This window comes from Carica papaya, chromosome 3 (genome assembly GCF_054855325.1).
Source record: "Carica papaya isolate Zhongbai chromosome 3, ASM5485532v1, whole genome shotgun sequence".
Classification (NCBI taxonomy): Eukaryota; Viridiplantae; Streptophyta; class Magnoliopsida; order Brassicales; family Caricaceae; genus Carica; species Carica papaya.
In genome coordinates this window covers 4783552-4795609 of record NC_142311.1, presented here as the reverse complement: position 1 = coordinate 4795609, position 12058 = coordinate 4783552, and the positions used below count along the sequence as shown (strand labels likewise).

The 12058-nt window shown below is 34.2% G+C and overlaps 1 pseudogene; it reads right to left on the bottom strand.

Moving 5' to 3' along the window:
- Positions 1–2908: 2908 nt before the first annotated feature.
- LOC110815902 (serine/threonine-protein kinase BLUS1 pseudogene) lies at positions 2909–4539 on the bottom strand (annotated as a pseudogene).
- Between the last annotated feature and the right edge of the window lie 7519 nt (positions 4540–12058).

The following is a 12058-nucleotide window of genomic DNA, read 5'->3' as shown; positions in this document are numbered from 1 at the left end:
CGGCGGCGATCCACATCGAATTGGCCATTTTCGACTGAATTCGGCCACATTTGCATCGGTCCCTGCGATAAAACAACCCTAGGACCCTCGGGGGGCAAAAAAATCACGAAAAATCGAGACTTACCGGCGGCGGTGCTCTCGGGTGCGGCGACTCTTCCAACGGCGGGTGGCGGAGACCGGCTCCTCCGGCGTCTGGTTCTTCTTCTCTGGCGAGGCACTGGCGGCTAGGGTTTTGTGGTCAGGTGTGGGTGGGGTTATTTAGACCCTTTGCCTTTTAATCTCAACCATCCATCAAGATTAAATCTAGACCGTCCGATCACGATTTAATTGGGATTAAATCTGGACCATCCGATCACGATTTAATTGGGATTAAATCTGGACCGTACATCGCGATGCAATCTGGGACGTCCGTATGCGTGAATCTGGGTCGTCCGTGCTCACGTTTGATCTGGACCGTCCGTGCGTGCGGGAACGGATCTGTGCCGTCTGATCGCGCGCACGCGGATCGCCCACGTGGCCCGTCCCGTGTCAGCGTTTCTTTACCACGCGGCATGTCTTGGTTGACCGGGGCTACTGACCGGGCCGCTGACGTGGGTGCTGACGTTGTACAACTTTTCTAAATTGCGTTTTGACCATCGGTTTCCGATTTTCTTTTCAAAAACACCCTCATAATCTAAATTTTTACCCTTTTTTTTTTCTCAAAATCAATTTCAATTAAATCCAAATAATATTTTTACTAAATTTTATTATTATTATTATTTTTATTTTTATTAAATTAAATTAAATAAAAATCTAAAAAATTCAAATATAAAAATAAATAAATAAATAAAAATAATAAGAATAAAATTAAAAATACTTGGGTGTTACTGAGTTCCATCCTGATGAGGAAACTCCTACCCACCAACTTCACCTTCAAAAAAAGATCAAGAAGACTTCCTTTAAAATCAAATTCCAACGAAAAGAAAGAGATTTATGTGGCCACGGAGTCTAATTCAAAAGGAAGAGTTCTTTCACAAAGAAAGACAATTCAAGCACATGGAGAATTCGGCCAAGAGTCAAGGTTCCTAACCAAATTCTTCCACTCCCTTCCTATGCCAACAATGAGTATTTTTTAGTAAGGACTCTTCGAGGAAATTAATTATTTAATTCAAGGACAAGCTAAGTACAACATAAATACTTCAATCTGAATGGGACACTTTGATTGATTCAAGAAAGATGAATTTACGTTTTAATTAAAGTTTAATTATTTTAATTATCATATTAATGTTTCATAGATTAATTTAAATTAAGAAATTTAATTAGAATTTTATTTTTTGAGTTTCATTCAAAAATATAAGGTGACCACCACCCTTCAATTGTAATCGAATTTTGAGATCAATAAAAACTATTTAAGTTTGCCTTACCATTTGCTATTGTGAGTTCTCTTTGACAAGTTGTTTTAAACCATCTTGTTGAGTGAAGGATTGATTATATTTATTAAGGTAACCTCTTATGACGTTTTATCAATTTTCTTTCTTGAGTTGATTTTAACTTATCAAGATAATTTTTATGATATTTTACTCAATTTAATTTATCCCAATTAACTTAATTCACAATCATAACATGATTATTAGGTTAAGTAGGGAGAATTTATTTAGAAATTTAAAATTTCTATTAATGATGTCATATGCAGAGTTTTTAATAGCATTATTGATCATGAATTCGAGATCATGTACTTGAGGCTCAAATTATATGAGTTATCAAATGCATTTTGACAACCAAGAATCGATTGTTCTAAGACATGACTTGGTTATATTTTCCTCTAATTAAGTGATTCCATTTTCATATTCTTTCTTTTATATTTTCTTGAATTTTCTATTAAAACCAAAACATAACTTTTTTCATTAAAATTGAGGACATTAAAGAAAGAGAAAAAGTGTCTTTGTGATGGTAGAGACTTGATTGATGCTAAGAAAATAAGGAGGGTACAGCCTTGGGTGCAAAACATTATTAGTGAAGTAGGTAGAAGAGGCAAAATATAGGGAATTTGACTCAAAATATAATAATCATATGACTAAATAAATTGAAGGAGATTAATAAAAAAGTAATCATAGCAAAGGGTAGAATTGAGTGCCAAGCTAGGGATAGAAGGATAAGTCTCAAATGCCTTTGGGTTAAAGTGGAGAGATACGGATTTCAACATTCTTTTTGGTGTTTACCTCTAATTCTACATTTTCGAAGAATCTAAATCAATATATATATATAATTATTATAAGATAATAACATTATAATTTATTAAAATTCATACACTATAAGATTTGTGAATTATTTGAAATGGGTTGAGAGTCGTCCTCTTTAACATTAACCTTATTAATACTCATAATATTTATATGAATCTCCAAACTTTCAGAAATTATAAGAGTTGAAAATTTTAGTCTACAGCTTCTTGAACTGCTGATATATGAAAATAGAGGAAGATGAGATGGTAGAATTCTTTCACGAAAAGAGAATGTAGGACTTAGCTATATAAAGAAGAATGAGAAGCTTGGGTAATTGAATGAAGCATAATGAAGAACTATTAAAGAAGAAGAAAATTAAAGAAAAAATTTAAATTGGAGTTGAACCCCTAATTTAAAAAGAAAAATATGACATGAATTTAAAATTCAAATAGGTTGAAAAAAAAATCTAATGGAACTTAAATATATATAAAATTTTATTAGTCTAGATTAATGAGCTTAAATAGATAGATCACAAAAAAATCGAATGAGTTCAATTCAAATAACTGAAATATAATGGACTTACTAGGTTTAAAAGAAGAATAGATCATTATTTAATTTGTAGTAATAGATAACAGTATAATTTGACTCAATTCTTCACAAAAAGTAGCCTATCAAACGCACATACAGTTAAAAACAACTAGAAAAGAGGAGCACCGAAAATTTTTTGTAATCTCTGATGTGATATACTCCTATGTAATCAAAGTTCTATTACAAATCTTGTGTAATCAACCAGGATCGACATACTGAATTAGAAAAAGGAAAAAACAAATTGTGATTATCGAAGAAAAAGAAAAGTTCGACTACTACTGGTTGATGCATTTGCAGTAGCAGACATCTGAATCTCGAGAAATTTCAGTTTCATCTCCAAAGCTGAGTTTCTTTCCCTCTCAAACTCCAATTCCATCTTCAACCTCTCAATTCCAAAGCAAAGATCATTAAGTTGATGCATAAGCTGTTCCTAATTCTGTCTATTAACACCAATGTCTGATTCCGTTTCACCAACCTCACTCCCGCTACTTGCTCTCTCGCTTGTTCCTTCCTCCTCAATCACAACACGTCCTGAAAAATTCTCTCCTGGTTCCTTCCGATCATCCACCGACTCACTTCCTTCAGTCGTATCTTGGATGATGAAATTGTTTTCATCATCCCTTGACTCTGCTGCATGTACTGGGTCGAGAACCAACCTTTCTTTATTGAAATTCCACCCACTTATTTTTCTTTCTTCGATGACTAGACTCAGTGGATCGACCTCTTCTAGCACATTACCATCTCTGTACAAGACCTCCATCGCTTTGAACCGATCTTCGATGCTAAGTAATCCACTCAGCAAGTTTTCCGCAAGGAAATCTGCGCCTCCGCAGTTCTTGAAGAAAGAATGCTTCAAGAGCTTATCTACAGTGGGTCTCTTGGCGGGATCTTGATTGAGACACGAAGCCACCATGTTTCTGAAAGCCTCTGAGAACTCCTTGTCAGTCGTGGTCCTTGTTATATCCCAGAAGGGAAACCGCTTGGTTATGTTGATGACCAAAGACTTTGAGGGCGGCAGACGAGACAGAGGAGGTTGTCCATGAGCTAATTCCAGCGCCGTTATGCCAAAAGACCAAATGTCCGCCTTGAAACTGTGTCCAGTTTGCGAGTGTATAAACTCAGGCGCAATCCAGTAAGGCTTAGACGCCGAGGCTGAGGACGAAGAGTCCAACTCGTAAATTGAGGCGGAGACACCGAAATCAGCGAGCTTGACCGACCCATTTCCGTCCACAAGAATGTTTCCTGGCTTGATGTCTCTGTGTAGGTAGCCCTGGTTGTGCAAACAACACAATGCGTTAAGGGTTTCTTTCAGGAATATTGCGATGCATTGCTCTGGTAGACCGTCGGTGAATGAAGAAGAAATGATGGACTGGAGCGAACCGAGGGACATGTAGGGCATGACAACCCAAAGATGGCGATCAACGGTGAAACAACAGAGAGCACTGAGGATATTAGGGTGGGAAAGAAGGGACATGGTCTTGGTTTCCCGTCGAATGTTGTTGAGAACAGCTTGAGATCGATCGAGATCAATGGCCTTGATGGCGACCACAGTTGAGTCCAATGGCAAGCAAATGACTTTGTAAACCTTGACACTGACGCTCTCGCCAATTTCATATAGGATCTTGTATAACTTTGAGTCGAGTGGGAATTCAATCTTCTTGGGGTCTTCTATTTCTTGATGAGGCATGATAACAATTCTTGATTTTTCAGAGAAGATGGCTATGGGTACCAAATATATAGAAGAAAAATTTTATATGCAGAGAAAGTAGTTACATATTCTTGAACCGTTTTTCCTTTTTGTTATTTATTCACAACCCAAGAGTTAGTTGTTCAGTTAAAATTAAAAAAAAAAAAAATTCAAGAGATTGAAAAAAAAATCTTTAAGAATAAGTGCCTCAACTACAAGCACCGAATAAATAAGAATATATATTTTTTTAATTTTATCTAAATATATAATATTATATTATTTATCTGTTATCATAAATTCAGAATTCATTATTTTATTTAACCTACTAGGTTCATTTTGTTTCAATCATTTGAACTAAACTCATTTGATTTCTTTTTTTTTTTTTGATAATGTATATATTTAAGCGATTATATATATATATATATATATATTTAAATTCATTTAAATTTTTATTTTCAGGTTATTGGAATTTAAACTCATGTCCTATTTTTCTTTTAAATTAGAATTTTTATTCAAATTTCGAATTTTTTATTTCTTTTAAATTAAATTTTTAGTTCTAATTTCATATTTATTTTTTTATTTTCTTCTTTTTCAATAATTTTTATAGTAGTCAGAATCTTATATTTATCATTATATAGTCGAATCTTTCATTCTTCTTCCGTAAAAAAATTCTCGCATCTCATGTTAGTAACTTAAGAAGCTGTAGAGTAAATTTTTTAGTTGTTATGCATTTTGAGATTTTAAAGATTTATATGGATATTATGAATATCAATAGAGTTAAATGTTAAAAGGGTAATTTCTCAACCTATGTGTTAAACAATTGAGAGACCTTGTAGTGCATAAATTTTGATAAACTATAATATTCTTATTTATAATAATTTTATATATCCATTATTTATTTAATTAAAATCTTGCAGATTTTAAGAAATTGAAAAAAAATTATAAAAAATTATTCAATTACCAACTTTCAATAACTAAGAACTCCTTATTAATTTTATCTAAATGATGGAAATTAATTAGTAATATATTTTTTAAAAGAAATAAGTAAATATTGTATTATTATCTATTACTATAAATTTAATAACAATCTATTCTTTCTTTTAACCTAATAAGTCCATTATGTTTCAACCATTTGAATTAAACTCATTCGACTCTTTTTAAGATCTATATATTTAAGCACATTAATATAGACTAGTAAGATTTTTAAATTAAGATTTCAGCTACAATTTTAAATTTGTTTTTTCATTTTCTTCTTATTCAATAGTTCTTGATATGCTTTATTTAGAAGTAGTGAGTCTCTTATTCTTCTTTATATAGATAAGTATCTCATTCTTCTTTCTTGAAGAAATTCTACAATCTCATATTCCTCTACTTTTAAAGCTTCAGAGTAAATCTTTCAACTCTAATAATTTTTTATCTTTTGAAAAAAAAAATATATATATATATATATATATATATATATATATTATGAGTATCAATAAGGTTAACGTTAAAATGATAATTCTACACCTATTTCAAACAATCCACATATCTTATAGTGCAATGAACTTTGATAAATTATATTGTAATTACTTATAATAATTATATATATATATTAATTTAGGTTCTTCGAAAATGTAGGATTTGAGGTAAACACCAAAAAAAATGAACTTTGCATTGTCCATTGAAATCCATATCTCTCTGCTAAAACCTAGAGGCCTTTGAGACTTCCCCCTCTATCCTTGGGTCGGTCCTCATTTCTACCCCCTCTGCTATGATTAATTCATTAATCTCCTTCAATCTATTTAATAATATGATTACTACTTTTGAATCAAATTCCCTCTATTTTTGTTTCTTTTTATTTTCTCAGCTTCAATCAAGTTTAAGTTGTTGCAAAGATATTTTTGCTCTTTTTCTTGTTTCTTCCATTTAAGTAAAAAAGATTATGTTTTAATTTTAATTGAGAATCAAAGAAAATATAAAAGGAAAAATATGAAAATGGAATCACTTAATGGAATGAATTTGAAAAATTAGAGGAAAATATAATAAATCATGTCTTGGAATATAAGATTTTTGTTTGTCGAAATGTAAAGGTCCGAAACTTAAATGAAGTGAATTTATAATTTAAATACGGAAGCGAATAATAATATTAGGGTTTACATTCCTTACAAAATAAATTAAAATGCCCAATAGAATTACGAGAATATCACAACTACAATGACTCATAAAAAAGAGCAAATAAATAATTTAAAACAAATAGATAAATGTCCTAAAGATTAACCTCCACTAGCCCTTGAAGGGGTCCGGGAGGTAAACTACTCACAACCTTCTTGTTGATCGAGATCTTGATCTTGGTTCTCTTGATCTGAAATTGTTAATAGAAAAGTGAGCTACACTAACCCAGTAAGAATATCACGCTAGTCACTGACACAGAAAACAAAGGTTGGTAAAAATTATAAAAAAACTAATGTACCCTTTAATTTAAGTAAATTCAATTATCATGAAAAAAACTGTTTATTTCATACTTACCGTTACGAGTTTTTCAAAAATCAACCTATGAAAACCAATATCTATACAACTTTTCAATTTCATGCACAAGTAAACAAGAAACAATAATTTTTCTTTCTTTTCTGCATAATAGTGCCCCTAGGGGTCCGTAGGGATGTCCGCTACGTGTGAAACAAATATCCAAATTTATCAATTAACCGGTCATCCCCATGCCCTGTCCGATAATGAGCACCAAACATTCAATCACCTCGATACCTCGTCCGGTATGAGGGTAAATCATATCCCCTAAACTCTTCCGGTACTGGTCTTTCTGGTCTCGTCCAACTGAGATAATGTTCACGGTAGGGTTCCCTATATACTGGGCTCATTTGCCCTTTCTTAGGATACCCAGTAAGCCTTTCACATAAAGATCTCCATCAATAAAACGAATACCAAACGCATACCAACCTCTCATATCATGTTCACATATTACTTAAACGGTATTTACGCAAAAAATATAATTTCATACCTTAATAATCAAGAAACGTACTTAGGGCCTTTATTTCAACTTAGTCAATCAGAGAAGAATTACATTCAGGCAATCAATAACGAGAAAATAATTAAATATGATCATTTAAATCATACGGCGAAATAATAAGCGATTTAGCCAGTACAGAAAAATAAATAGCCACATAGAGGAGCTTAAAACAATCGTACACTAACCAATTTTTCAGCAAAACTAGTGACCTGTAATTATTATTAGGGTTTTTTTAAATTTTACAAAACACACAACTATCAACTATTAAGTCTTCATTTATCGTAACAGGGAATAAGGTGAGGAATCCTTACTTGTATCAGTGTTTCGAGATGTTATGCTGTCTATTACGCGTCCTAATGGGTCTCGAGTTTCCTGAATTTTTCTGTGAAAATCCAAAATACTCGTCAAAAAATTAAAAATATCCTAAAATCCCCAAATCGGTGTCGAAAATCCTTTTTGGTCAATTTTAAGGTTCCGGTACAGTAGCCTACCGTGCTCCGGCGCTGGCTACGCTGCCCACGATAGCAGTTCACCTCAACTTATCCAATTTTGGCCAATTTTACACATACCCCTGTAGAAAAATATGTTAGGGGGCTTTGGTTAGCCAAAAATTACAAAAAAAAACCAAACCTACCGCCGGGGGAGTCTTTGGGTGCAGCGGCTCCGCCAATTCTCCTTCGCAGCTAGGGTTTCTTATTTAACTAACCTGCACATAAAAGAATAGTGAACACAATAGTCAAAAAATTATGTAAAACGGGAAACGAGAAGGGGCTCATCGGAGGAGTTTTACAGTTTCAGCCGTCGCGACTCTGCCATGCTTTGCCCGTGATTTTTGGCTAACCCACCGTCCTTTTTTATCCGATATGTCATGGAGAGACTCAGAATCAAATTTCGAGCAGGTATGAGAGAATTTTACATTTTTCACTAGTCAGCAGTGGCTCTAGTGCAGCGGCGGCTGGGGGTCGATCTCCTTCTCTAGCAGCTGGCCCTTCTTATATGGTGAAGGCAAGGTTGATGGGGTTAGGATCCCATGCGACACGATATTTTTATACTCATCCCGCATCGATCTGGACCATCTATTCGCTTGACGTGGAGTAAGGAAAGTCGTCCGATAGTTGCCTATTTAGGCCGATTGCGCTGGTAAATCTGGACCATACATCGCAGTTGATCTCGTCCATCCAATCGCACCTAAGGAGGGAACGAATCTAAGTGTTCACGCGCACGAGATCGAACTTGAGATATGGCACCAATGTCAGCGTGTTTTGTCATATGGCATGTTCTGCTTCGTCGAAATTGTTGACTGGATCGTCCCACATAGCTGAATTTTTTTTTTGTGTATTTTGACCCCGTATTTTTAATTTTTCTTTCAAAAATACCATACAAACTCAAATTTTTACCACTTTTTCCAAAATTACTTTCAATTACCTCCTCAACATAATTTTTCTCAAATAATTTAATAAAATTAAATTAAAATAATATTATTAATTATTTTGATCATACAAAAATTGATCCCAAGTTAAATTTCAGGTCCAGGTATTACAACTCTTCTCCCTTAAGAAAACATTTCATACTTACCATTACGAATTTTTCAAAAATCAACTTATGAAAACCAATATCCATACAACTTTTCAATCTCACGCACAAGTGACAAAGAAACGACAATTTTCCTTTTTTTCCTGCTTACTGGTGCCCTTGGGGGTCTATAGAGATATCCCTCTACGCGTGAACCAAATATTCGAATTTATCAACTAAATAATATAACTTCATACCTTAATGACCAAGAAACATACTTAGGGTCTGTATTTTTAACTCAATCAATTAGATAAAAATTAGAATCAGGCAATCAATAACAAAAAAGTAATTAAATGTAATAATTTAAATCATATAGTAAAACAATAAACAATTTTAGGCAGTACAGAAAAATAAATAGCTACATAGACGAGCTTAAGACAATTATACACCAGTTTTTCGGCTCCACTAGTGACCTATAATTATTATTAGAATTTTTTTACTTTTTACCAAACACACAGTTATCAATTATTAAGCCTTCATTTGTCATAATATGGAATAGGGTGAGAGATCATTATTTGGATCGGTGTTTCGAGATGTCCCGCTGTCTACTAGACCTCTTAACGAGTCTCGAGTTTCCTGAATTTTTTTATAGAATCCAAAATACTCGTCACATAACTAAAAGTATCTTAAAACCCCAAATCAGTGTCGAAAACCTCTTTTTGGCAAATTGTAAGGTTCCAGCACAGCGGCATTGCCGTGCTCCGACGCTGACTCCACTGCCAACGGCGGTAGTTTGCCTCAACCTGGCTAGTTTTAGCCGGTTTTGCATGTACTCTTACAAAAAAACTAGTTAAGGGGCCTTAGTTAACCAGAAATCACAAAAAAATGAACCTAGTGGCAGGGGCATCTCCAGGTGCAGCGGCTCCGCCGGTTCTCCTTCGCGGCTAGGGTTTCTTCTTCAGCTAACCTACACAGAAAAGAACAATGAATACAATGGTCGAAAAATTGCATGAAACGGAAAATGGGAAGAGACTCATCGGAGAGATTTTAAGGTTTTGGCTGCGGCAGCTCTACCGGGTTTTACCTACGATTTTTAGCTCACTCATCACCCCTTTTACTCCGATATGGCCATGAGAGGACTCGGAATCGAATTCTTTGTGGGTATGAGAGAATTTTACCTTTTTGGTAGTCGGCGGTAGCTCTGGTGCGGCGGCAGCTAGAGGTTGGTCTCTTTCTCCGACAGTTGGTCTTTCTTCTCCGGCGAGGGTAGGGCGGCTGGGGTTAGAGTTCTCATGCGATGCGATATTTTTATACTCATCCCGCACCGATCTGGGTCGTCCATTCGCGTCAACATGGGTGGAAAAGAAAGAGTCGTCCAATCGTTGTCTATTTAGGTCAATTGCATGGACAAATCTAGACCGTTCATCGTGATTGATCTCGTGTATCCAATCATGCCTAAAGAGGGAACGAATCTAAGTCGTTTACGTGCACATAATAAAACTTGAGTCGTCAGATTGCTGGGCACGTGGATCGCCCGCGTGGCCTCCTTGGTGGTGCCGATGTCAGTGTGTTTTTCCATGCGGTGTGTTCCAGTTTATTGGTGCTGCTGACTGGGCCATCCCATGTGGCCGAATTTGTTTTCTCATTTTAACCCTCAATTTTCAATTTTTCTTTCAAAAACATCATTCGAACGCAAAGTTTTACCTATTTTTCCTAAGATTACTTTTAAATACGTCCTTAACCTATTTTTTCTCAAATAATTTAATAAAATTAAATTAAAATAATATTGTTAATTACTTTTATCACATGAAAATTGATCCCCGATCAAATTTCGGGTCTGGATATTACACGAAATACACTTGATAGCTTGCAAGATCTAAGGCTCAAGTATGTACTAAAGGACAATATGCCTATATTCTAAATTCATATGAGTACAATAAGGCAATTAAATAGAGAAAAATTTCATTCATAACTATATCAATATTATAACGGCCCGAAACTGAAAATGAGATAAAGACATGAATTGAATGCGGAAGTGAAATAATAGAGTTTAGGGTTTACATTCTTTACATAATAATTTAGAATGTCCAATAGGGTTACGGTAATGTCTCCTAAAAGAACAAACGAAAATCAAAAAAATAAACAAAAAATAAATAATTGAGCATCCTAAGACGACCTTCACTAGCTTTTGAAGGAGTGCAGGTGGTGAACTATTTACAACCTTCTTAGTGATCGGGATATGAGTCTTGGTCATCTTGATCTAAAATAGTTAATGAAGGGGTGAGCTACACTAACTCAATAAGAATATCACACTACTCACCGATACAGAAAATGAAGGTTGGTAAAAATAATAAAAAACAACTAATGGAGCTCTTAATTTAAGTAAATTCATTTATCATAAGTAAAATCATTTATTATATATTTACCGTTGCAAGATTTTCAAAACCAACCTATAAAGACAATAGCACAACAACATCATAATCTCATATTCAAGTAAGTAAAAATAATAATTTTTTCTTTTTATTTACCTACTGGTATCCATAGAGGTCTAAAGGGGTGTCTCACTATGTGTGAACCAACATTCAACTTTATCAACCAACCGGTCGTCCCATACCCTGTCGAGTATAAGCGTCCAAAATACCATCCCTCAATACCCCGTCTAGTATGAGGGTGAAACAAGCTATCCCTATACCCCGTTCGATATGAGTGCTAAAAATACCAATCTTCGATACTCCGTCTGGTATAGGGCAATATTCACGATAGGGTTCCCTATGTACCCAGTTCATCCACCATCTATCAAGATATCCAGTAAGGCTAATATTCATTTATTCACTTAATCAATCAATTTTTTATTTATATTTAATTTTCAGTTTTACAATTTAACCGTTAATCAACGCAAGACAAATAATACACGCATCAAGAAAACACAACTGAATCATTTTATTAATTCCAGTATATTATCATGCATTGAAAGCTGTAAAATCAAACAATCGGTTAAACTGGACAATAATAATAAATAACTGGTTCTGACTTCATAAATTACCTGTAATTAATTCTCGAAATTTTCTA